Source organism: Culex pipiens, chromosome 3, assembly GCF_016801865.2.
Source record: "Culex pipiens pallens isolate TS chromosome 3, TS_CPP_V2, whole genome shotgun sequence".
Classification (NCBI taxonomy): domain Eukaryota; kingdom Metazoa; phylum Arthropoda; class Insecta; order Diptera; family Culicidae; genus Culex; species Culex pipiens.
In genome coordinates, this window is record NC_068939.1 from 64026805 (window position 1) to 64054049 (window position 27245).

At 36.0% G+C, this 27245-nt stretch overlaps 1 protein-coding gene across 2 annotated transcripts in view; it reads left to right on the forward strand.

The window, feature by feature from the left end:
* Window positions 1-788: 788 nt before the first annotated feature.
* LOC120418550 (protein FAM13A) overlaps window positions 789-27245 on the forward strand; it is a 74663-nt gene continuing 48206 nt past the window's right edge. The window contains exon 1 of one of the 2 annotated variants that reach the window (XM_039580983.2): window positions 789-1029. The gene's annotated coding sequence lies outside the window, so the exon portion shown is untranslated. Of the gene's footprint in view, window positions 1030-15821; window positions 16021-27245 lie in introns of those variants that run through there. The other variant, XM_052709320.1, reaches the window with a different exon arrangement.

Sequence of the window (27245 nt, forward strand, 5' to 3'; positions counted from 1 at the left end):
AGGTATGTTCCGTGGAATAATCAAGATGATGATTTTTTGAGATTCCTCTTACCGATCTTTCGAGCGCGCGAGAGAAGAGCCATGTTCCTTTCCGATTTTTTTCTCTTGATGAGCGTCAACAGATTTTCTTTTGATGGTGATCCTTCCATCGCTGCCAATGCTTCAAAATTGCATTTTTTCGAAAAATCAAATTTAAATGTAATTTTGCTATAATTTTTAACACTGTGCAGTGGTGGCCGATACTGTAGAAACACAGACTCGATATGTCATAGATCTCGTGATCGATTCTCGTTGTAGACACTTTTGATGAACTTTTTAGATGATGAACCTTGCACTAGAGTGATATTGAATATTCTGTCACGCATTTTTCTATCGGGTGTAGACACCTTGCTCTGGCATGTTTTGAGTGTGTATGTCACGGTCAAAAGTTCTGGAAATTCCAACAGGAATATATTCTTATCAGTCGGAGTATTGGATTTCTATCCAATTAGAAATTCCACATTAACTTGTATTCAACTTGCATGCAAGTTTATTGCATATGTTCAGTACCGGGTACATACTACTGCGCTCTCACGTGCATTTCTCTCACACGGATTGAGCGAGTTTCATGCAACCAGCATGTTCTCTCTCGCCGCCGATACTCTCTTGCGCGTGCATGTTGGAACATGTAAATACGCGAAACGCGCGCTCTCTCTCTCTCTCGCGGATGGGTGGCACGGAGTTTCTCACACACCCACAGCGGCCTGCTACTACTGCTCAGTTTGTCCAAAACCAAAACCGTGTGCTGCCACTCCGCTGGTATTGGTATGGGCAGAAAAAGAAATCTCACACGAGTTCAGCGCCAGAAACAAGAACAAGTGAATGAAGAAATTTTTCGCGATAATAAAAGTTGGTCTGCCGCGCCGTGTAGTGTGCATTTGTTTTGATTGATGATGATTGTGGAAATCTGTGCATTCGAGCGCTTATCATAGGTGCATCGCGACGGGGCAAAGTCCACGCATTAGGTGACGTACAAGGAATAATGTCCAGGTGAGTGTCAAAAAGGCTGAATCAATGGAAAAGTACCCGCAAAAGTCGCGCAACACACGCTCAAGTGTGTAAAACTCTTTTTTTTCGGCGAAGGTTGCCGTGGTCATGTCGGAATTCACGAGTCGAATTGGCAAAATGTCAAAAGTTGTGCAAAATGACGCAATTGGGTGTGAAAAAACATGAAAACATGACCAAATCATGTCCAGATATCGACCACAGGACTACATGGATTGGCCCCCCAAAATTGCGTAATGTTGTGTCTAGTAGCCTGTGCTTAAATTTGCATAGCTGAATCGACCGTGGCTACTAGATCAGGTCGATCGACAATCGATCGTGTTTATTAGCACCTGCGGCTAAAATTGGACCAATATTTTAAGGTGAATTAGCAACCCATTGTAAAGTGAGGGGTAACAATGAGTTAATTGAAGAGAATGGGGCGTTGCTTCTCAAGTGTTGTGCGTGTATCGCATGTATGTGGTTACGGCCCGAAGCTCATTTTTGCAAACATGGCAGATTTTTTTACGGCGCTCAAGGTCACTGCGTAATCACCGTGCCGCGGCAAACCGTGCCGGAATTGTAGGGGAACCTCAATCGACGCGTATCGGACACGTACAGTTTCTGTATGCGGAAAGATAAATATCATGCGAGAGCACAGCAGCAGACTCTGCACAGAAGTTTTGGCTGTGGCTACGTTGTTCTCGAATATTCCAAAATAATCGTGACCCGAGTGAACGAAAACTGTTTGGGTTTTGCTTGCATCGGAAATCTATCCAGAATGCTAACTTTGAAGCCCTTCATCACCGGGATTTTAATGTTTCCATTCATCTTCACGGATATTAACAATTTTGAAATAGAAGCGTACATGTAGTTTTATACTTTACTCAACTCTTAAGAAAGTATTAAACTATGGAGGTATTAATATTCAGAGTTTAAAATGTCAAGATAAACCAGCAAAAATCAAAAATCAAACCATCCACATTAACGACCCCCGGGTCTTTTGTGGTGTCTCTATTGCAAGTTTCTGCTCGAACCTAGGAGTCCGAAGGCTTGAATGGGGAGAGCACCCAAACCTCTTTCTACTCCAAGGAACCTTCCACCCCAGTGTATGAGCTGACGACCTTCGGATTGCGAATCCAACCGCCGCCAGCGATTCCATCGGAGTAGGCTTGGTTTGGTGCGTTGTTTGTACTTATGGCATGGAGACGACTCCTACACCTGGAATGACTTAACGGCCTAACAACCAAGGCCGGGACCGACATTTTACTTCCTCATCCGATGGAAGGTTGCAGCAGATGGGAATCGAACCCAGAATCATCCGCTTACAAAGCGGACAGCGTAACCATTCGGCCACGCACTGCCCATAATAATAAACCAGCTACAATTTTTATATTTTAAAATTACAAGCAATTTCATTTCTGATTTAGATTCTTATGCATAACGTTGTTTTTACCAAATCTAATTGGAAAGCATAAAAGACTGCTGTTGAAATAGCAAAAAACAATCTAAAAAACTGCAATAATCTTCAACTTGCGAAACATTTTCCTGATCCGAAACGGGATTTTTATAGATTTTAAAATATTGTATTTTCCGCTTTTGTCAAAATTGAGATTATTGTTCCAGGTGGTAGAGTTTGTTAGAATATATCTTCTGAAACTTAAATTTCACTAAAATAGTGTTTAGTTTAGACTGCCCATGCGAGATAATTGCTAATATCTTATTAGGTCCTAAAGCCCTTTGTAAATTTTTATGTACTATGGTTAAAAACACGTTTGAAAACCATTTCTGATAACCTTTGTTCATTTTAATGCAAAAAAATAAATTGACAAGACAACATTTTTTCGATGTTTTCCTTGGAACGAGCTGTCAAGTAGGACCTTTTTCGGTCAAGAAGGGCCGAAAAGTTAATTTTTCAAAATTGATTTCAAATTCATTTTAAATCCTTTGCGGTCGTAGAGGGTCATTGTACTCAGAAAAATAAGCTTTATCGTTGTGAAAAATAATAACATAAATTTAAGCTTAATTTGAGGGCCCAATTCTAATAAGAATTTGTCTTTCCAAAGATTTGTCGATAAAAACCTTTAAAAACTAAAACACATTTGGCACAACAGCTGAATATTCAATTATAGACATTTACTCCAGAAACACTATAAAGTAATGCTAAATTAGTTTTACGCCTCAGCCTATTACCAAGTACAGTCCAGACTCGGTTATCCGAAGTTTCGATTATTGCTTTGTTAGATTATCCGAACTCCGTATAATCGAATCATGAACAAAAATTTTCAAAATTTGGACCGTTTTGGCTGAATTTGATCCATCTTGTTGTCCCGTAAGACCAAATCTAAACTTCATAATAGTTTAGCAAAGTATTTCAAAAGTATCGCTTAAAACGTTACTTTATCGGATTAAGTAACGTTTTAAGCATCACTTTCGGAGTAATCCACTGTAAGGTGGTTGATACCTTTCTCACATCAATATAGTTTTTTGAGTAAAATAAAAATTTACAACCTAAAAATGTTCCCTAAATATAACTTCACTTAACTTCATAATACTCAATAGGGTTTTACGGAACGCGTAAAAATCGGTTCAGCCAGTGCCGAGATAATTCAGTGACAACTTTTCAGTGTACCCATCCAAATCTACATACATACATTTGGTCAGTTTTTGATTCTGAGTTGGTATCTATACGTGAAGTTCATTTTTTGGGTGATTTTATAGCTTTCCTCAGTAAGGTGTGGAATGCAAAAAACCATTTTGATCCAGAAGGTAGTAAATGGGTGGTTTTTGTAAGAAAACACGTCATGTTACATATTTTTAGTATTGTTAGAAAGGTATTTGAAACACTTTTCCAATGAGCCCAAAAGATCAAATATCTGATTACCCTATCAATAGTTATGAGCACTTAACCCTCTACAACAACCCAAAATCGCAAAAAAAAAGTTTTTCAAGCAATTTTTGATGTTTAAAAACTTTGGAAAGAAGACCTCATTTAAGTTACCAAAAAATAAGAGTTCTTTTATGTTACTTTGCTTATGTTTTTTTTTAAATGTCACTTTTTCTGGTCAACTTTCGCTGCGTTTTTAACTAAATTTTTTATCAAAAAAAAAAAACAAATTATTCGCTCTACAGAATTGCTTGGCGTTCTCGACTGCGAGATTCCTACTCGAAACTAAGTGTCTGAAGGCTTGATTGTTGAGGCAATCTGAAACCTCTTTTTACACCTTAGCTTCCATCCACCCCGGGATTCGAACTGACGACCTTTGGATTGTGAGTCCAACTGCCTACCAGAGACTCCACCGAGGCAGGACCCCGGGGGACGACTCCTACACCTGGACTGAGCTAACTATCTAACCCCCTAGGTTAGACCGGGGCCAACATTTACTTCCCCGCGTGGTCAGACAAATCTCGTCTCGAAAAATGCCACCGGGACCTTCTGGGATCGAACCCAAGCCGACTGGGTGATTTGTTTTTATATGTTTTGTAAAAATGATATCCAGTAATTTTTGTTATATCCCAGACTATGCCTCTACGCAACTTTTGACAATTTAAATGTCAATTGTATCATTCTATAGTAGAAAATGTGAAACACAAACAAAAAAATGAAAAAGTGATTGTAAAAACATGAAAAAAACAAAAAAGGCAAAAGATAATGATAAAAAGTGGTAGAATATGCCAAAAAACATAAAATAATCATGAGATATGCAAACAAAAATACTAAAAATGATACGAGAAAAAAAAAAAGAGCAGTACAGTTAGAACAAAATTTGCTCAAAAATACTTTTTGAATACAGGAAAAATTAAAATTCTCAAAAAAAAAAAAATAAATAAATAAATAAATTTGGGCAGTTTTAGTACTTTTCAGAAACTAGATCTCAAAAATTTAAAAAATTGATGCCCAGAACTACCAAGCGGTGCGTGGTTAGATTGATAATTGATCGACCTTTCTAATGAGCCCAAAATATTGAAGATCTGGCAACCATACAGAAACTCATCAGTATATAATTAAAATTATGGACCATTTGTATGGAGAGAAATTATTAATTTAAAAATGTAAAATAATGTTAAGGGATTACATACATGTGAATTGGCTAAAATGTCAAGGGTTCGTATGAACACACACCAAATATGTTTTTTTTTTAATTTGTTTTCAGTGCAATCAAATATACATTTTCATCTATTATCAAAATAAATATGAAGACATTTGGATGTACCATTGCCGAGATATAGTTATTTTAAATTAGCAGTTTCAAAAAACGGGTGCCACGATATCTCAACACTGCGTTGACCAAATCGGCTCAAAATTTTGGTGAAGACTCACTAAACGGGTCCAGTGTGCATGACGAAGGCCGATTCTCAAAAAGTTTATTTTAAAAAATGATAAAAATATTTTTCAGTTTTTCATATAAAAAAACAACAGTTTTTGATTTTTGTATTTTTTTGAAAACCTAAATTTCGAAATCGGGCTTCGTTATGCACACGGGATATGTCTTGAGAGTCCTCACTCCACATTTCAGCCGATTTGGTCCATCCCATTTCGAGCTATCGTGGCACCCACAAATCAACTCGGTGTTTTGAGAAAAACGCTCACAAAGTTTGACGGTTCGCTTTGCGCATGGCAACACTTTAAACTTAAATCGTCTTCGACTCACTTAAATCATGAAATATCTTTATGATACTTTCAGCAGTGATTGGAAATCATCTTTTGAAAAGATTTAATAAATAATAGTAAATAAGAATTTTTGATATTTGACATGTATGTAACCCCTTAACGTTATGAAGGCACCAATTATCTAACGTTTTGCACGGATTCAATGTTTGTGAGTAAAAGTAAAGTGTTTCCTGCAACATAATGCTAAAGTTTACTGTTTAAACGATAAGCGAATATACTAAAATGTCATTGAAACCCCATCTTTTTGTCTTGACAAATCTAGATTTTTTTTAAATAATAATAATGTTTCATATGTTTATAGGACCTTTAAAAAAAACTCTAGAAATGTTGTAAATGGTTATAACTACTAACATCTTTGAGAATCGTCTCGATGTAAATCGAAAGATAGGTAATTATTTGACACTTTTTGATTAATTCACAAGATCTGAACCCCTGTCAAGACATACATTCAGTTTTGGATTATGATATCATTTTTTTCTTATTTCAAAATGCCCCGGCCAACTACGTCTATGGATTAAATCAGTTTTTAATGCCGAAAATACCATGACCTTTTACTGCTCACCACTTGGCAACAAGAATGAAAAATATCTCTGCTTATTTTTTCCCCGCTTTCTTGTGCCAAAGCTCTTGCATTAATACGGAAGACGATCAACAGACTTGTGGCCGTACTTACATGCATCCATATACACCGGGCATCATGATCATCATACACGTTTTTGGCACCGCTTAACGGGTTTACTTGCATCATTTTAGTAGTTTGACCATCCTGGCCATTAAATATCTTACGGGTGATTCCCTCGATTACAGCTTCAGGCAATAATTTTTCGTCAGGATAGATGTATATTTCCACTTGATTTTGGATTTGTAAATGGGTTTGGATATTACGGATATGTATTTAAATTCATTTGGAAAACAACTATTTTTTCAAATCTAATTGTAGATTTTTGTTACGTTCATATTCAAAATCGTAAATCGGGTTTATCACATAAAAATGTTCGGCATGATTTGGTTGCTTCACTTATTAGAAAAGTGAGACAACAATGCTCAATTCCGGAAGTTTAACGACTAAAACGCTGATTACACGCCTGCCCTAGAATGCACCATCATCATCAATCACGTTTCTGCGACGATCGCACCTGTGCTGCTACTGATGGTCATGATAAAATGCTGCTCACACTTTTGGCCCAACAGAAATCGTTCAAACTGCGATGGCGCGTGGATAAAATCACATTTTCGCGGACGTGACACAGTTCCCAGTAGCCGGACTTACACGGCTTGGAGAGGGTATTAGCAGACTACGTGTGTGCGATATGAGCACGGGCAAGGACATTTCTACCTTTTTCCCGGTGATGTTTACAAGTTTTGCAGTTTGCGTATACGTACGTTTGATACTGATACGTAAGGGTAACAGTACTTTATTTTGTACTATCGTATAATTTTGAGAATATTTCAAAGACTCAAATTCATCATTTTTCCTTCCAAATATAAGATAATTTAAAACATCTTAATGGTTAGGTCATTACAAAATACCACAAATTAGTGAAAACAAAGTAAATCCCTCGTTATCTAACTACGCAACACTGTCTAAGTCACCCCCTACGTGGGCGGCCTGTCATGTAACCAGGATTAAGTGACTTCACTGCTGTCTACTTTTGGACAGCAAAACATCAAGCCCAAACAGGCCACGGTTTGATGATGGTGTTCGCGATGTTCTAGCAATGTGTCCTATACATTACGTCTAAGTTGATTGTTTACAGATATCAGCCCTGTTTGTCGAACCGCCCACACGGCCGGGAATTGTCTCTGGCTGTCTATCTCTCTGGATGATACCGAGCGGAGCTATTTGTGGTTCGCGAGCTGTCGAACTAATTGTCCCGTCACGTTCACGTTAATTATTGAGTGCACTTTGTTGGTTCGAGAAATGCAAAGATCATGGTTCGTTTGTGTCGGCGGTTTTGTCTACAATGATGAGTTGTTTACGGTTGGCGGGCTACATTGTCGATCAATTGAAACATTTAAATTAACAACTGATTCTTAGATAATGAAAATTAGGAACAAATGAAATTAAATATAACATTGAAGTAGATGGTATATTACAAAAAATATATCAAACAAGGAATTCAATGACGAAATCGTATTTTTTTTTCCTTTCGAGCGTTCCGGAATATTCAATGCCAAAGGATCGTTCATTAATCTTGGATCAGCTGAGCGCAAGCATTTAAATGCTAGATAAGGAATTTAAATGTGAGAAAAACATTTGCTCTTCGTTTCCGACGATAATTGCTTTGCTCAAAACTGAGTTCCTTCATTTGTGTGCTGGTTTTTATTTTTTTTGAACATAATTGCTTTTTTTATTGCTGTTTGTTCTGAAATACAAATATCTGTGACCTTGGCCGTGATATTTGGAAAATACCGTGAAATTTGAAATGATCAATTTTCTCCGAAGTTTATTTAAACTTAGATTCTTAATTCAACCGCTCCATAAGATTTTTAACTGTCATTTTGGAAGCGGTTGGAAAAAACATGTTTGGCAAATTTAGAACTAATTTTCAAAGGTTTTGTTGTTTACAATTTTTGTTAATTTTCTTTAAAAATAATTTTAATTGTCCACGTCATAAATTATACCATGTGATGTTGAAATCATTTAATATTATAATTTTCACGATTGTAATGTAATGGAATGATGTAATTTTCACGATTTTTAATTTTCTAAATATTTTTTTATTCTATCTTTTTTTTAATTTTCAAGGTTTAATTTTTTCTAATGAATAATTCTTGTTTATTCTATATTTAATTTTTTTAAATATTGTTTTTAGCTTTTAATAATATTTTTTATTATTTTAAATCTATTTTTCCTCACACTCAGACAACCACACGTGCTTAAACACAACTGTCAATGTTCAGTTTCTGTATATTGAAAAGAATGCGCAACATTTCTTGACCGCGTTCCATTCGAGCTCCGTGCTTAGCTTTTAAAGAAACGGTATTCTCAACAAAGTTTGTAATCTCGATTTTTAACACCTGAGTATTCTTTTTCTGTCTGCTGATTGGCGTTGTAGGGACAAGACAGTGAGCAAATGAGCAACTCTCTTTCCTCAATATTGCTCCCGTTTTCTCTGAAATACTCTTGTTCCTTTCGAAGCAAGAGTAAACCGCAGCAAATCATAGGTTAAGAGAGTTCTTTAGAGGAAAGAGATTTGCTTTCTTGCCATCTGTCTTGTCACCAGCTTTCGTATCATTTCTACAGCTGGATTGTTGTTTCTATTTAACATTAAAAAAAAAATAAAGCTAAATTTCGTTTTTTAGGGCAAACATATTTACAGTATCTGAGTACTGACGAAAACATTTTTTTTTTGCGAGAAAAAAAGTTTTTGCGGTGTTGTACATCGGTGCTCCTGAAAAAAATAGCCCAAACGAGCTCAATACGATTATCAATGCACAAAAATGCATTTATGATTGTTTTCAGTGGATTAGACTTCGATTTTCATAAAAATTTTGAATTAAAATTTTGAAGTTTAAAATACAATACATGCTTATAAAAATCAAACTTACAGTTCTCACGGAATACAATTATCATGGACGAAATTTCATCTCTCAACTTTCATTGCCCTTCTTTCGTCGCATGATTCTCAGCACCGAGAATTTCCCGTCTTTATCTCGTGTTTACACAATCTTGTGTGACATTCTCGTTATCTCTCTCATTCCCACATCATCCTTAATCATCTCCCATCATCAGAGCGAAGCTACAAAAGCTATCACAACATAAAATTTGCCTACGCAGTTTAACGAGACGTAATGCGTGGTCGGTTCCCAACTCGTTCTCTCATTGCGTTTTTCTGAGAAAACAAGAGAATCTTCGGCGAGTGTGCGTGAGCGAGTAGAAGAGATGTAGTAATCGAAAGAGAATGTTCTTGCTGGAACTCATGGGATAAACGCAGAGATCTCACAAGCTATAGTGACGGTCGCAATACCCTCTGATGCTTTGGTGCAGGAATTATCAAATGATAGGTTTTTCGTTCACTCATTTACAACACTGCTATCTAAACATAAACTCAGTTTGCCTTCCATACTGGGATAAAGCTTTGGTTCTGCTGCATGTTCTGAATATACACTCCAAATTTGTCCAAATGTCTATTGGAATCGAAGTCAACACCTTATAATGTGGCCCTATTAAACCTTGCGGTTTTGTCAAGGGATCCACAGGTGATTATCGTTCTTTTTGCGACAAGACTCCGCCTTCCGGGTCTCCCAAGTGTGAAGGTATGGCACGGGGAGAGGGCACCGAATATCTATATTTACACTTTTTTTTCGTCCGCCTTGGGATTCGAACCGGTGACATCTGGATTGTGAATTGTGAAATTTTTTCATCTACCTTTTCAGCATTCTAAATTCACGTCTTATTTTTCAATAGACTTCAACAAATCGCTTGGCTTTTTGCCTTCCTCACCTTACTGAGGAAAGGCTATAAAATCACTCGAAAAATTAACTTTTTAATTAGACCACCTAGACCTATCTTCATTTGTACATATCGACTCAGAATCACCAGCTGAGCAAATGTATGTGTGTTTGGCTGTATGTAGACATGTGTACCGAATCAATGTCACTGGAATATCTCGTCACTGGCTGAGCCGATTTTGACTGTATTGGCCTTATTCGATTTGTCTTGGGGTCCCATAAGTCCCTATTGAAATTTATAATATTTGGTAAAGCACTTCAAAAGTTATCCTTAAAAAACTGCTGCATGTAAATTTCACAATTTGCAAAAAAGGGTGGTTTTTGCACGACAACCTGCCACATTATATATTTTTAGAAAGGTTCTGACCTTTCTTGTGGATTAAGAATTTTCAAGATCTGACTTACCTATCTAAAATTACAAGCAGTTTAAAAAATGGTCTGAATTTACATAACCTCAATCTATTTCTCCACAGAGAGCCGTGTAGAGGGATGTCATTTTCCTCAAAGACGGTGTCTGTATAATCTTGATAAAAAGTCTGTAGGTAGTCTGTTTTTTTTACTCATCACTTATTTTTATTAGGACCTGCGATCACGTTAGGGGAGATCCATAAACCATGTAGACTTTAGGGGAGTTGGAATCACTCTATAAATGAGAGGAAGGCACCAACCACCTTAAGGTGGATTAAGTAAAGTTTTTTATGTTAGGATTGATTTTCAAATTCTGAAAATATTTTTTATTTTATTATTTGTGTATAAACTTTTTACGTCATTTCGTCTTCACAACCTTCAAGTAATACAAGTAGCTATACTGAAGAAAAAATAGCGATCATCAGCATCATCATCTCCCACACAAAAATGTATATCCCTGCGCGAAGCTCTCTAAAGCCCATCAAGCCTGCCGCATCACGTACGGGGAATTGTTTTGAACGTGCTCGAGCAGCAAATTCCGGAGCTTGTCCGTGCCAGTCGGTGTGGTAGAACCACTCTCGACTAAACCCAAAAGGAGATCTCCTGCATTCTCAATCCGCTCCCCCGACGACGACGACGGAGAAAAACGGAAGAGGTTGACGAAATTTGAAGAGCTGGGTTTGCGCATGCCCTGATTTTATCGATTAAACAATCCAAAAAACAAGCTCATCACATTCATGCTTTTCCAAAGCGGAGAGCTTTTGGGACCTTCAGTACACACACGTGGGGTGGAAGGGGACGACGACTTGGAATTTGGGTGGGCGAACAAGTGTGTGTGTGGAATCCTTTTTCCCACGATCCTTTCTCTCGTTTTGTCGCACTTTCTCTCTCTTTGTAATGCTGTAATATCCTTGAGGTGTAAGTTTCCTTGCGTCTGGCCAAGGCGAGTCTCCGGTCCTTGGGTTCCTATTCTTGTACAAATATCGCATCGTTGTTGATTCTGGGAGAAAATTACGGACGAGACGACGATGACGACGACGGCCCTGAGAATATCCTTCGACTGGACTGGGCTGACTGGCTGCGTAAATATATCCTTTATCATCGGCGTCATCAGCAGTTGTTGGTCTTGGGAGTTTTACACGACAAGATGTGTTGACCTGGGGGAAGGGGGGAAGGTGGAAAGGTTGTAAGGATGGAAAAGTGGGTGCCAAAACTTTCGATTTCTTAAGATTTATTTTCATTTGCACGTGGATATGACTTCTTTGCAAATTTATTTTTTTTAACTTTATTTTAAATTTTGGTTTATTTCAAACTTGGCAGCTATTGAATTTCTGAAAACAACATATAGTTTTTTTTTTCAAATACTGATAAACATTGGCAATGGCAATAATTTACAGAAATTTGCTAAAGGTTCAGCGAATAAATAATTGTTGCTGAAACAGAATTATTATTAAAATATTATGTTTTAAAAATTGCATCCAGCATAAAGCTGACTGGTGATAGCTATTTATTATTTATGTTATTCACTTTTCTTTATTTTCTTCTTTATTTAATCAAATCTTTGCTTTCAAAATTAAAAAATGCTGATCTTAAATGGAAATTATTAGGATTGGAAATAAACATGTTTTCTTCTTTTGGTTAAGGTATCATCCATAAACCACGTGGACACTTTTTTGAAATATCAGACCCCCCCCCCCCCTTTGATTAACTTCTACAGCAACAAACAAAAAAGTGCGGAAAAGCATTTTTACAGTTCGAACTCATTGCTAAACTATTTCTTCGACCACCAGCTACAAAACAACAATGCGAGTTTTGTTAAATAGTTGCCTGCTGTTTGGAGCTGTCAATATGGTTACGCGCCCTTTTCAAATATTGTTGCAGACTTGAAATGTATTCCAGGAGTTTTTTTTTAAAGGCCTATTAAACTTTTTTTTTGTTTTCTGGTTGGTTTTTAATATCTCTGACTCAAGGCAGTTTCAGAAACACCCAATAAAACAAACATGAAAATTTTGAAACTTTTCCAAAAAAAACTCTAGATTTTTTTTCATTTTTTTTCTGTTTTGGTCAGCTACGTTTGAGTTCTTTAAATTATCATAACTTTTTCTTTAAAAAATTGATGAAAAATGCTGCCTTTGAAAAACAGAACTCGATAATTTGTTTACATTTCACTTAGAGTGTTTTGTAAAAGTTACAATTAAAGGGCATAAAAAGTGGAACTTATTTTCTATTTCTTTAATTTAATTCTTTACAAATTTCGAAGGTATTTTTAAAAGTAGATTTCCCTTCTCTTGCCAACTTCTTTGTTAGAATATCTAATCACATCAACATGAATTAGATTGTAAAACTAAGTTAAAAGGAACTCTAAAACTGGAATAGGTTAAAAAAACAAAACTGTGAACTGATTTTCTACTTATAGAAAAGTTTAATTGAAAAAGGTGGAATTTTATTCTAAATACAAAAAAATCAGGAACTTGAACGATGTTACTCAGCTATAATTTTTTTCTGTTTGAGTATTAAGCCACTTAATCCTGATTACGAGAACTATTGCACTATGGGCCATCTCCATACAAACAGGCGGCCAAATTATTTTTTTGCTTTTTAAATGTTTTTTCATTTAAATTAGGGTAATTGTATGGTATTGAAATGATATACGTCCATTTTTATGACTTTTCATGTTTTTCAATAGTTGATTGTTTATAATAAATAGTCTTTTCATATATTTGCAAGTGCAACAGAATTGCGTATATATTGTATTGCAAGTTTATATTATTAAATTATGGATAAGCTAATACATCCCCACTTTAAGGACACAACCCCTCCCTCCTCTTTCATTCAGCCCCCCCCCCCTCCTCTCCTCCCCTCCAACAAAATTTTGTTAAGCGTAATAAATTCATTTTTAGTCAAATATTTATTATTTACTGCTGTGTGTTTCTTTTTGTAAGTCCATGCCATATAACTTGAGACCCAACCACCCTCCCACCCTTACGGGCATAAATTGCGAAAATTTTAATTATTAAATCAATTAACAGAAAATTAATTTTATTCAAAATATTAATTATGAAGTAAAACGATAAAATACAAAACATATTCTAACTAATCCTAAAGTTCTTGTTCATGAAAATTCATTTGATTATAGAGTTTCTGACGGCTTCAGGATATGTTAAAGGTACTTTTTATGATGTTGGTTAGTACCAACATAGAACTAAAATGTGGATCAGTCTCATGGATTGATCGCAGAAATTCATCATGCTAAGTCAATATTTTGCTGAATACTTTTTTCGGTATCAAACTGAGATTCTCCAGTTTCGCTTGAGAAACTTCGGTAGGAATACCTTATTTTGACTAAGGTACTCAATTTTAAATGTAGGCAACAGAAAATTCCAACAAAGTCATTTCGAACTTCTTGAAACCAGGTATTGATTTTTGAAGCGACGATGCCCATGAAGTAGGTAGCAAAGCAAGTGAAATAAACGGGCGCATATGTAGATTGCAGCAAATTTTGATAAAATGTAAATGTTCAAAATGGCATATCTCCGAAAACGCAAAAAATCGCAGGCTGGAAATTTCAGCAATGTTAGATTATGATCCAATCTTTCAAGTGATCTTAGTTTCATGTTTAGCATCGGTTAGCAAAAAAAGTACTCGATTAACAAACACAAAAAAAATAAGTTTTGTCAAAAAAATGCTTCAGTTATTCGATTAAAACTTCAGTTTTTGGTTTGGAAACAACATTTTATCTATTAATAGTTTCAAAGCTTATCTCATTACCTTTCCAACGATGTATAATTGTCCTAATAAAATATTTAAAATGGCTGAGCCATGTTAAAATTAAACAATCAGCCTTTTTTACGAAAAACGCTAGTTTTTTACTGCATTTTTTGAATTTCAGCTTGTGTATCTCCGTAATGAACAAACTTAGAGCTTTGAAAATTTGGATTTTTCTTAGTTAGAATGTTTACTTTCGAGAAAAAAATACCAAAAAATATTTTGAGAATGTAACTTTTTTGAAACTTGGCCACCCAATGTACCATAGTGTATTGTAGCGTCAGCATGTTAGAAATTGTTTTTTTTTATTATTATAATACATAGGCAAACGTTTATTTATTTATCAAAAAGGTCTTTTTTTTTGTTTTTCACAAATTTTGAATGTTGGGACAACAGATCTACATAAAAAGAAAAATAATATTTTCATACACAATTAGATTTTTTTTCATTCATTCATTCATTCATCAAATAAGATTTTTTTACAGAATTTGGTAAAGTTTACCGAATTTTCAACTGCTGAACAGTTCGGTAATCTGAAAATTACCGAATTCGGTAAAAATTTACCGTGATTCCCTAATGAAGTTCATTATTGTTTATCGTACAACCTAAATTCGGTAAAATTTTGATCATTTTGACAGATGGTTTACCGACAAAAATGATGTATACAGTATTTCAGTTATGCTAGGCTACTCAAAAAAAATGCAAAATATTGAAGAATTCACACACTTAGATTTTTTTACCGAATTCAGTAGTTGAAAAATCGGTAAAGTTTAGATCGGTAAACCATCTGTCAAAATGAACAAAATATTACCGAATTTCGGTTGTACGATGAACAAAAATGAACTTCATTACCGAATTTCGGTAAGTTTTTACCGAATCAGGTAATATTCAGTTTACCGAACTGTTCAGCAGTTGAAAATTCGGTAAACTTTATCGAATTCGGTAAAAAATCTAAGTGTGTTGACATATTTGCTTGCATATTTTTCATATTGGTCATGTTTAACATAACACCCTAGCATTTTCGAATGATACACTTCAATGAATAGTTTAAAAATATTTTTTTTTCATAACAAGTTTGAAAATATATAAGAGTAGATTTCTATCAATAAAATACAAATCCAAATTTTGGAAACCCTGCTCGGCATCGTTCCAGCGAATCTGAGCAAAAAAAAAACATTGTGTGAACACAAAACCATTGTGGAAACCCATCGCACAGCAGCGCAAAAGCTTTTCCGTCAAGGACCTTTTTTTTCCTCTTCCTTATGACAGAGGATGGTCTCTTCTCTTGTGGCGCTGCTATTGTTGGCCCGATGCCAAAAGCTCTCCGAGAAGCGCTTCGAGGAGGCTCGTTTGAGTTCAGTTGCACCCAAATGTGTCCGTGGGCTAAAGAGAATAAGAGAGAGAGAGAGCGCGAGAGTGAAAAGCGGATTGAGAGGAAAAACGAGATGTTTCGGGGAAAATTTGGGGCAAAATCGAGCCTCACTCTAATCGCGTCGTCCGTGGAGACCCCGTGGAGCGGAATTCTAAGCTAGAGGAAAAAAAGCGGTGACGATTAATAAGCAATCAAGTTATTAAAATCAAATATTGATGGTGCGAGCCGATGCTTTTGTTGTGCTGTGTCATTCGTGTAGTGCTGACGTATTTTGTGGAACGTACTAAGCTGGTTATGGCTGATTAGTGGATAGATTAGTGAGGAGGTAAATTTTTCAACCTGTACAAGGATATACACAGATGGCTGGTGGGTGGAGGAGGATGAGCCCTGTAAATTAATTAATTTATTTTTGATCCAATTAAAAGTTTGCTGATTGTTTAGAAAACAAACGTGGTGCAAATTTTGATTGGAAAGGTGTAAAGAAGGAAAAAAAATGCCGTGTTTAAAAAATAGTTTAAAATATTTCTTACCAATTTGTATAAATTATTTTTTAATGTTTCTATGAAAATTATTACAAACTAATGATAAATATAAAGGAAATAATGTAGTTTAGAGGAAAAAAACTATTTCACAATTTTCCAATCTTGCTGTTCATAGATAAACCTTACCATTTCAAGGGAGCCGAGGAGAGAAGGTGCGGAGCGGCCAAAAAATAAGCCACAGGATATGAGTTCAAAAATCAATAAATTGCGTGTGAATGGAGCTTTGATTGCACGCGCTTTACTACTACGCGTTATGTACACATTTTGCGTCGTACGCGACGTTTCTGTGAAATTGAGCCTGAAGCCTTTTGATTATAAAGGATGGATTTGCAGGAATGGAAGAGGAGACGCTTGGTTGTTTTCGAAAGCCAAAAAAAAAATCAAATATTTAAAATCAAGTTTGAAGAGTAATGAGGCATTATGATTTTGATTGATATAAATAGTGGATATTAAATGAAAATTAATTTAAAATAATGTTGTTCAAGACTTCAATGTTTTCGTTTTCAGATGTACAATCATAAAATCGTTTTAATTATTTTAGCACAACAAGTAGCTTTTCATTTTGTTTGAATTGTGTTCATTATTTGATAATGTAAGATAAATACAGCCTCAGATTGGAATAAATATTAGGATGTAACAAAATGGTCGAATTTTGCGGGCATTTCAGGGCATTATTCGCTAGGTGAACTGAGCTTGATTGGTTTGCGACAGGACCTGGCGCTTTGACTTTGAAGTTTAAACCTTTCAAGCCTGATGGGTCATATATGACCCAAAAATGATTTTTTTTAAAACTAGCCTATAATTTTCGTATGGTCTTAAAATTCTTTTTCCCATCAATTGTTTAAACATATTTTTTTTTGAAATTCAGGCTCGAAAGGGTTAAATGGGATTTAACCCGTAAAATCGGTGCGTTTTTTCAAAAACCTCACGAGCTCATAGATTGTGTTCTAGGGAACAACTGTGCCGAAGAGTGTGAAAAGGTTCGTCAACTATTAAAAATGTTATTTAATTTATAATACCACCGCTGAAAACTTCATCCAATCAAGCTCATATTTGGAACTTGGGTTCAGTACACCTAGGGGATGATGCCCTGAAATGCCCGCAAAAATGATACATCCTAATAAATACTCTATATCTCTAATTGACTGGCTTGCTCACTTCCTATTAAGCGATTTATCACTCGCTTTCAGTTGAAAATGCTTTTTACGAGCTGTAAATGAATGTCCAAGTGCTGATATGGCAACATTAGAGGCACGCTGGAGTTAGATGCTGTTCCCTTACTATAAACATTACAAAAAATTTTTTTCGTATTTTTTAAATTTAAATTTTGTACCAAGCGTCTCCATCAGTATGAAAAAACTCATTTTTTCTGAAAAACCCAAATTTCATCGATAGAATACTTTGTATCGAACATATTCTTGATCAAAAAGGTACTTCTTTCTATGTATAAATCTCCCATGGGTCATCTCGAATTATAATGTTTTGCTTCTACCATACCGTACGTTGATGTAATTCAATCTGTTATCTAAAGTTGGCCTATCAGCACATTAACGATCAATTACAGCTATAAAAATCATTTTCAACCAAGATTATGTAACAAATAGTTCATCAGGAAGTAAGCAAACAGGTTTCTCTAAAATGTTTTGCTCAATATTTTTACTAATTATTTAATACTCGCGAAATTGTACAGACATAGGACCAAATATTTAACCTGTCAAACATAAGAAAATTTCCCCTTTTTTAAAACACATAAACTTAAATTGGTTGACATAAACTTGGAAAATATTTGCAATGGCCTAACCGAAATCAAATAACATAAAATTGTGTAAAAAATATTTCTTCAACAATTGTCTACATCCGTTACATTTGTTCTGTTCGCCCCAGATGCCGGTAAAACATGAAAATTTATTTTCGAATAAAATACATTCCGTTTTAGGCAACACCTGATTTTGGTAAAAATTTCTTATTTTTTTCTTGATTTTGGCAACACCCAATTAATATTAATATTTTTAATTATATTGAATGCAATAAATATCTTTTGTAATAAATCAATTAGTTTTTTCCAATGTCAAAAAATCATTTATTTCGTTCATTTCGTCATTTATGAACGTTCCCTTAAACCACACCCGTCATTATGAAGGATAATCGATGTTAAATGATGGTTTTCTCAAAAATGATAGTAGTTTTTTCTATAAATTTTTTTTTATTATCTCCCGATTTTGGCAACATAAAAACGTCGTGTTGCCAAGAAGGGATGGCACTGTATACGTATATAAAACAAGCCTTACCCGACAAACTTCGTTCTGCCGTTTTTTCGTTTGTTGACGTTTTTTTATTTTTTTGCTTATTCAGCCTCCTGAGATCAAAATTTGATTTTACGTAACTTTCTCCATACAATTTGCCGATGCTCCGGAATCGGTTCCAGAGTGGCCAAAGTGTCAATTAGTAAGCGTAAAAACCTTCCTTGGGCTTACACGAACCTAACGCAACAAAGAGCACCTCGATCCGACGCTCCGTATTGAACTGATTCGCGTTCGAACAAAACCGTCGAAATTTTTTATATATATAGAAGATACGAAGTTGACTTTATAGCAGTCGGCCACTTTTGTTTTGAAAATTTACGGATATGCACACTTAAATATCAACAATTTCACCTAAAAAACAAATTTATGATGATCTAACAAAAATGTTGTTGCTTGAAAATCGAAATCGGATTTTTTTAACCAAATAAATATTTCTTTTCCAATATAGGGAAAACCTGGAAAAAATATAAAAAAATCCTGGGATTCTGGAATTTGGAAATCCCGGAATGGACGCACTAGTTAAATGGCGTCTTTAACTCAATCTGATTAAAATGAAATGGTAACAAGATAGCACAATCATGATAATCTTAGGAGTTTGCTCAATTAGCAAATATGTGGATTTTTTACAGTAATTTAAAAAATTAAAGCTGGGAAAAATATTTTTCTGCGAACAAGAGACAACAATGCGTAATAAAGCAGGACATGAATCACATTATTTTTTGAATAAAAGATTGAATTTGAACAGATTTCAACTCTACATTTTTTTAAAATTCATCAGACGTTATCCGCACGAATTTCATTCTATTTTATTCCTACGGCACAAGCATCCTTCAACTCTACTTTGTGAGTGAACGTGAATAGTGACTGGCTCTGGATACTATACTTGCGGAACAGAGCAGAACATCGTCGCGTCGCGACTTCCGTCACGTAGGCCTCTTTTTTTCGTTCTGCGCCAGCGTCACAGTTCTCTTGCCATCCTCAAGGGTGTTAGGTTGTATGTGTGCTATTGCTCCAGCCCATGTCGTCAACAAACACTCAAAGGGAAGAGAATGATCATGCCGGCATAATGACAAGTATGTAGGAGAAATGGCCCATTTTTGAGCTCTTCCATTGAAAAAAGGAGCGAAAAACTGCACGGAGTGGGTTGAAAATTGACATTCTCCCCCTATCAACTTTTTCCCATTGCGGTGGAAATTGAAATGACGATGACGTATTCTGCATCTTCGGAAATACCATGGCCTAAATTTTCCAGCCGAAGTAGCCCGTTGTCTCCTTTTGGGATGCACTCCAATTAATTATGGTGAAAGAAATAATTGACGATGTACTCCAATTTGAGTCCGATCTATTTTTAAATGTCTTGGACAGGCAGAAAGTCGTAGACATTGGACACTGATCAATTTCTCCTTAACACTGGAACGCCCAACGCATGTCCAACTTACACGGACGCCCAAGCCTCCCAAAAAAGTTGGAACGGTAACTTCAACTCGCTGGTTCTCGGGCATAACTCAACCAATCGGGACGATTATTGTTTCCAGGGATTTGTAAGAATGTCTAGATGATCCTAAAATTTTGCAGAACTTGATTTGAACAAATCTGTAATTTCTGCGACCGAAAACATCGTTCCAACTTTTTTAAAACGACAGCCTCCGCGGAATTTTTGGCGAATTTTTTTTTACACGTGAAAAAAAAAGTTGGAACGATGTTTTTGATCGCAAAAATTACAGATTTGATCAAATTGAGTTCTGCAAAGTTCTAGGTTTATCTAGACATCCTAACAAATCACTGGAAAAAAGAATTGTCTTGATTGGGCGAGTTACGCCCGAGAACCAGCGAGTTGAAGTTGACGTTCCAACTTTTTTGGAGCCTTGGGCGTTGGAATGTTAAAACATAAAACAAAAATCTGCTGACTTCAACTTCCTGTCACAGCATTCCAAACGGCCCTAATCAAACGTTCTGAATTGTTTACATAAACAAATCAACTTCTAAATTTTAGATATAGTTTCCGTAAACAACGGACCACTTCACACATTAGGCTCGATAAGAAGCGATCAATGGGCGTGAGAAGCGTCCGTTATCGTAAACAATCCTCCCGCTCAACTACGTTGTTTACGATGACGGGCATATCTCGAGGGGCATGAAATTCCATTGATGGCCGTTGGACCAGTTGATTGATGCAGATTCTCTGTTTAGTTTATATTTGCAATCGATTTGTCGCATGATGCCTCTAATGTCGCTTTTATAGTTGACCTTCGTTCAGGGTTATACAAATATCAAACTTTCAATTCTCAGTGACTACAGTTATCATGTCTGAAATCTCATCCTCCAACTTTCACTCGCGAGATTCCCATGTGACATTCTCTTTTTCTCTCATGTCCTTATTCACAACCATCCCCTCTCAACAAAGCGTAGCCAAAAACAAGTCACCACAAAAAAAAAATTCACGCAAATCCCCTTCTCGCGTTCTTTCCTTGCGGTTTGCTGAGAAAACAAAAGAATCTTCGGAGAATGGATAGGAAGAGAATGGGAATCATACAGGAAGAGATCACAAAAGCTGTAGTGACGGCGCTATACTCTCTGATGTTTTGGTGCAGGAATTATCAAATGATAGTTTTTTTTTTCTATCACTCATTTACAACACTGCCTTCAAGAAACACAATGTAAACAACTACAACCACGTTTTGTTTGGTTGAAAATTAACTGCAATGTCTCGAGATTTGGCTGAGTTTAGTTACTGCAGTCCCGAGTAATAATCAAAAATGTTAGCAGTATACGTGCGTGCCAGAATGACAAAATGGCAAAATTTCAAAAATCTTGCCTTGCGCCGAAAAAAAATCTGGAAAAATCTGGCAGGCAAAATTTCAGCAGGTGGGAGAGGGGTTGTTGGTAACAATTTTGTTTAAAAACTATGGATACTTTAATTAGCATTTTGACTTTTGAAATACAGCCTATGAATATTGTGATTTACACGTCCAATTTGTTAGAAATTTAATTCAAAATTGGCTATAAATAAAAAATCTGCCAAAAACTGGAACAGAAACAGATGATGGTTAGTCTAGAAACTGTCAATTTCCAACTGGCAACCTGGCAACAAATCAAAATTGCGGTGAAAAAAAAACATTTTTTAATAAAATGAACTCAAATTTGACTACACAGTTAAAAAATGTTGGACGGTTGAAATTCGGATAGTTGAACCTCTTCTTTGTTAAATGTTACCTAAATGTGTAAAAAAGTAAAATTAAAAAAAAAACGTTACTTAATCCACCCTAAGGTGGTTGGTGCCTTCCTCACATTTAGAGGGTAATGCTATCCAAAATAGATACAAAAGGACGGAGCTTTCAGTGTTCTATCAACTTGATTCATACCATCAGATTGGGTAGTAAGATCTTCATAATTCAGGGCTCTTATGTGCTTATAACTTTTGATGGGGTTGTCAGATCTGCAATCTATTGAACTCATTGAAAAGGTCTTTTGATTACCTATCCAACGACAAGTTGCATGATAGATCCGGACAACGTTTTCATCAATATATATGAGATCCGGCCTGAAAAAAGTTCATAAATAACACTTAAGTGCGTATAACTTATGATAGGGTTGTCAGATCTGCAATCTATTGAAATTGTTGGAAAGATCTTTCGATTACCTATTCAACGACTAGTCGCATGATAGATCCGGATAACGTTTTCATCAAAATATCTGAGATCCGGCCTCTTAAAAGTTCATAAATAACACTTAAGTGCTTATAACTTTTGAAAGGGTTGTCAGATCTGCAATCTATTGAACTCGATGAAAAGGTCTTTCAATTACCTATCCAACGACAAGTCACATGGTAGATCCGGACAACGTTTTCATCGAAATATATGAGATCCGGCCTCTAAAAGATTCATAAATAACACTTAAATGCTTATAACTTTTGATAGGGTTGTCAGATCTTCAATGTCTTGAACGCGTTGGAAAGGTCTTTTGATTACCTATCCAACGATAGGTCGCATGAGAGATCCGGACAACGTTTTCATCAAAATATCTGAGATCCGGCGTCCAAAAATTGCATAAATAACACTTAAGTGCTTATAACTTTTGATAGGGTTGTCAGATCTCAAATGTTTTTGACGCGTTGGAAAGGTCTCTTTATTACCTTTCTAAAAATGTATAGCATGACGGGTTTTCTTACAAAAACCACCCTTTTTACAATCTTCCGGACTTTTGTTAAAATCGTTTTTTTAGCGTAACTTTTGAAGTACTTAACTAAACTTTATAATTTTCAATAGCGACTTATGGGACCCCAAGACGAATCGAATGAGACCAAAACGGTCCTAATCGGTTCAGCCAGTGCCGAGATAATCCAGTGCACAGACATTTGCTCAGAATTTGATTCTGTGTCGATATGTATACATGAAGGTGGATCTATGAGGTACAACTAAGAAGTTCGTTTTCTGAGTGATTTTATAGCCTTTCCTCAGTTAGGTGAGGAAGGCAAAACATAGGAAAAATGTTGATGTTAAATTGCACATTATTTGACACAAAATCTGACAACATTCCCAGATGTAATATTACCATTTCATATTTTACTGTGTAATCGAAGTTCGGAAAATTGAAACTTCAAATAATTGAAAATTCGTATGATCAAGGCTATGGATAATCAAGTCTGGACTGTATTACATCGGTGCTTGTAGAATGTTTTTCTGTAAAAAAAAGTGTAATAGGTATTACATCAAAGGTGAGTAAATTGTAAAGAGTTTCAATATCTTTTTGTGTAGTTTTACTTTTTCTAAATAAATTGAGGTAAAATATAAAAAATATGAAAGGAGTACGCTGTCAAATTTTCGTGTCACGATTTTGCTTTTGGACAAATCCGATGTCTAATTTTAGTTCATAAAAATAAAACGTTAATTTAGAAACGCTGTTCACAATCAACTCTCTGAGAAATTCTCAATCAAAGGTACACCCAAAGGAAAAATATATCTCAAAATCTGCAACAGTGGATTTGCTGCAGAAAATGTCACATTTTATAACATTTTTTTGCAGCAAGCCCGTAGATCATTTTTGGCCGCGTGTAAACATTTTAGCGATCTGCAGTTCTCACCAACACATATAAAGCTGGCCCGTCTCCGAGCAACACTCCAAAGAGAAAAATAATTTGGGGCCCTTTTACTCACATTCATCAAGCGTCCATGGCGCGGTGGTAGCGTGTCGCATCAATAACCAAGAAGTTGGTAGTTCAATCCTCGTTCTATTAAGGTTTTTTTTTGTGAAATACAGCCAAAAAGCCGTCGGTAATGTCGATAATTGTCGGTAGCGGGCAAAAATGTCATACCCCTATATCGCAAAAAATGCATGAGGACAGTTTTCATGCAGATTCTGATATACTTTCATGCCATTTCACGGCTATCAACTGTACGGATTTTTACCTTAACGTAAGAATTTTCGACCCTCTTCGGAATTTTTGTAAAGAATTTTTCGCAAAATACGGATTTGTACGGAATTTTAACAACTTTAAAAAAAATTTATTGCATTTTTGATTTTGCCAAAACTTTTGCTAACTAGTCATTTTTATTTAACTGTCGGTTTGATTTCAAAGGGATAGATTTCCGGGTTTTCTTCAGTTTAAAGTTTATCATGAATTATTTTTCTTTTCAAATTCCTTACCCAATAAAAATCCAAAGGTTTTCTAAATCTTGTGGAACCCTGTTAACATTTGTTTGTAAGCTGTAAAAACGACACATTTTTATATGTTCAATTCTAAAATTTCAAATTTATCTAAATAATTCTTTGACAGTTTTTGTTATACCATGGTATCACATCGGCAAAGTTTACGGATTTTTGCTCAGCAAGAGTTGGTAGCCTTAATCAAAGGTAATTTGTGCTGAACAATACCATACAAATAAAAAGGACTTTTTGTGTGCTCTCGCCAACCCCGTCACATGCTTTTGAGTTATTTGCGCAATCTTGTTTATTTTATTCTGCTTTTTTTCTTAATTCAGCTGGTTGCCCAAGCCTTGCCTCTTTCTTTTTTGGCAAAAAGGCTCGCGAGACGTCTCGTGTCTGAAAGTATACACGGCAACAACCAAAATGGCAAAGAAAAAGAACAAACTTGTTTACTCATTAAAAATTGAAATATGACGCCATCGCACGAGATTGTTTCTCGTTCTGGGTGCGTTTCGGTTTCTTCTTCGTGGCATTTTGTTGGATTTTGCCTTTTTCGAAAGTTTGTGAAAAATTCGCACTCAGAATCTCTCTTTCTCTTGCTTTAGGTCACTCAGAGCTACAGACGTTGGCATTTTATTCAATGTTTCGTATTGTGTTCGTGCTCAAAAGCTTTCAACAGTGTAGTGAACATCAACAACCCTTTGAAGGGTAAGATGCCCAATTTTGATTAAATTCCAAAACTAAAAAAATCAAGTCAAAACATGAAAATGTTAAAAGAAGCTTAATCGATTAAAAACTGCACTAAATGCATTGATTTCCAACGTTTTATCAGTTTGGAAATATTTGCCAAAAAGATTCGAAACAGGACTCTAACCCTACTCAGCCATCAACTTGGTCCGGTCACCAATCGGGTGGGCCCCAAAATAGAACTCGCTTAAAATTGCCTCTAATTGAGCGCGTTTAAGGTTCACCCTGTCAGAATTGAAATAAATTGACAAAACACAGTATCAATTGAATTTACATTCACACGACGACGACGTGCCCCAAACCAACCGACCAAGTCTGGATCGTGCGATCAAAATAAAGAAATGCTGAGCGGGAGGAGGGAGGTGGGGTTGAAGAAAGTGGCGGGTGGTTGGTAGGAGGAAAAAACACACCACTTGAAATTTATTCATTGAAAAATGGGTGGCTTCTTCATCCGGGGCAGATACTCTTGATTGTACAACGACATTCATACGGTTGAATGAGTTTGTTGGGAAGTTTAGGGTTAAGCAGCTATCAGGTGCTCGAATAAACTTTTTGTAATTCCGTTGTGAAACTGTTCACCTTTCCTGTCCTGTGATGTAACGGCCTACTTTACATCACTCAAAACAGTGCTAAATGTTAGCATTCATTTAAGTGCTAAAAAGTTCAACTTTACAGACTCTTTTGAAACTGCATTGAACAGGTGGTTGAGCTCGATTTTTTTAGCACTCGTCATATTTATCCAACTCGGTAAAACTCAATAAACAAATGTATGACTCGTCCGGATTTGTTTCTGTTTGCATCGAGTTCCAAAAACCACTTAAAAAAGTGTTTCGATTGTAGAAAGCAATACACTGCCCCTGATCGCATAAATGTCCCATATGCATTTTCATCGATTTCGAGTTATTGATGCAGTTTGGTTCAAAATTGTGTGCTCTTTCAAAAGAGCCTATAACATCCAGTGCTTTGTTCTAGAAATCAGGAGGAAATCCAGTTTTTTCGTGAAAACTTAACACGTAGCCTTATGTATGGGACAAACTTCAAATGCGTTTTTCTCAGCTTGCTGTTTTTGCATATGGGACATTTATGCGAACATGAGCAGTACAGGTGTTTGATAGTTGAAAAATGCTAAACTTATTAAACCAAGTCGCAATCGTAGTCAGAGCGCCGTCATTTCTGACATTTGATCCAGAGGTTCTGTCAATTTTGTCAAAAAATTATTCTCATTTCGACGCTATCGTGCTTACTTGTCGCACGTCGCTTTTTGACGTTCCGAGAAAAATGCTGTTTGAAATGTTTGACCTTGAATAAGCAAAAACGAGAGCACGCAATGTAAACAATAACAAACACGTTTTGTTTGGTTGACCATTCTGTGCATTGTCCTGAAGTTTGGTTGAATTTGGTTGCCGGAGTCCCGAATTATAATTTCAAATGTTTACTACGGTAGTTGAGCTCGTACTTGTGTCAAACGCTTTCTGACCTGAAATCCCTTTGGCCAGTTTTCATATTTACATCAATTTGCAGGCTGTGTCTAGATAGCACGACAAGATTGAAACTTCTTTCTTATGAAAAATGACAAAAATGCACGGAGTTTTTTTTTCAGTTTTTATAGAATATCTCAGGATTGAAATCGAATTTTGGGGATCTGTGAAGGTCAAAAGATGAGGCATTGTGAGTTGCACAAAATGACGTACAGGTCATTCAAAAATTCAAACTGACGGAATTTTAAAAATTGGGACTAAAATTCAAATGAAAAGTTAGAAAAAATATTCCCAGGTTTGTTAAAAGAGTCCGTGAAGCTCCGCCTGTCCCTTTGGAAGCGTCCAATCAAAAACGGCTATATTCGTTCACTTTCATGCCTGTATGCCACACTTTGTACCCCCTTGTCTTGTCCAAAAGGCCGGTCCGATCCGGCCTGTAGTCCTCGAAACACGGTGCACCACTGAACCGGTTTCACAAAGAGGATTGAAATTTATGATTCTTGCCGGCGGTGACATTTAAACTTCTGCCTGGTCGTTTTACACAGCAGCCATTCGAGAGAGAGTTGGGTTGGGAGGGGGAAAAAGAAATCCTTCGACGGTGGAAAATTTAGCCGGTTTGGCCTACAAATTCATGCATCGCATTGGGCCCGATAGCATCTGTATCGAATTGGCAAATAAATCAATTTAACGAAATTTAACAAAAAAAAAAAAAACAAGAAATGGTCTGCTGATAAAGCACGTGTCCCATGGACACAAATTTCCATAAAGCGAGCAATCGAATCGGCATAAACAATGTTATAAATAATCGCGTGCGACGAAAGGACAAAAAGTATTTGG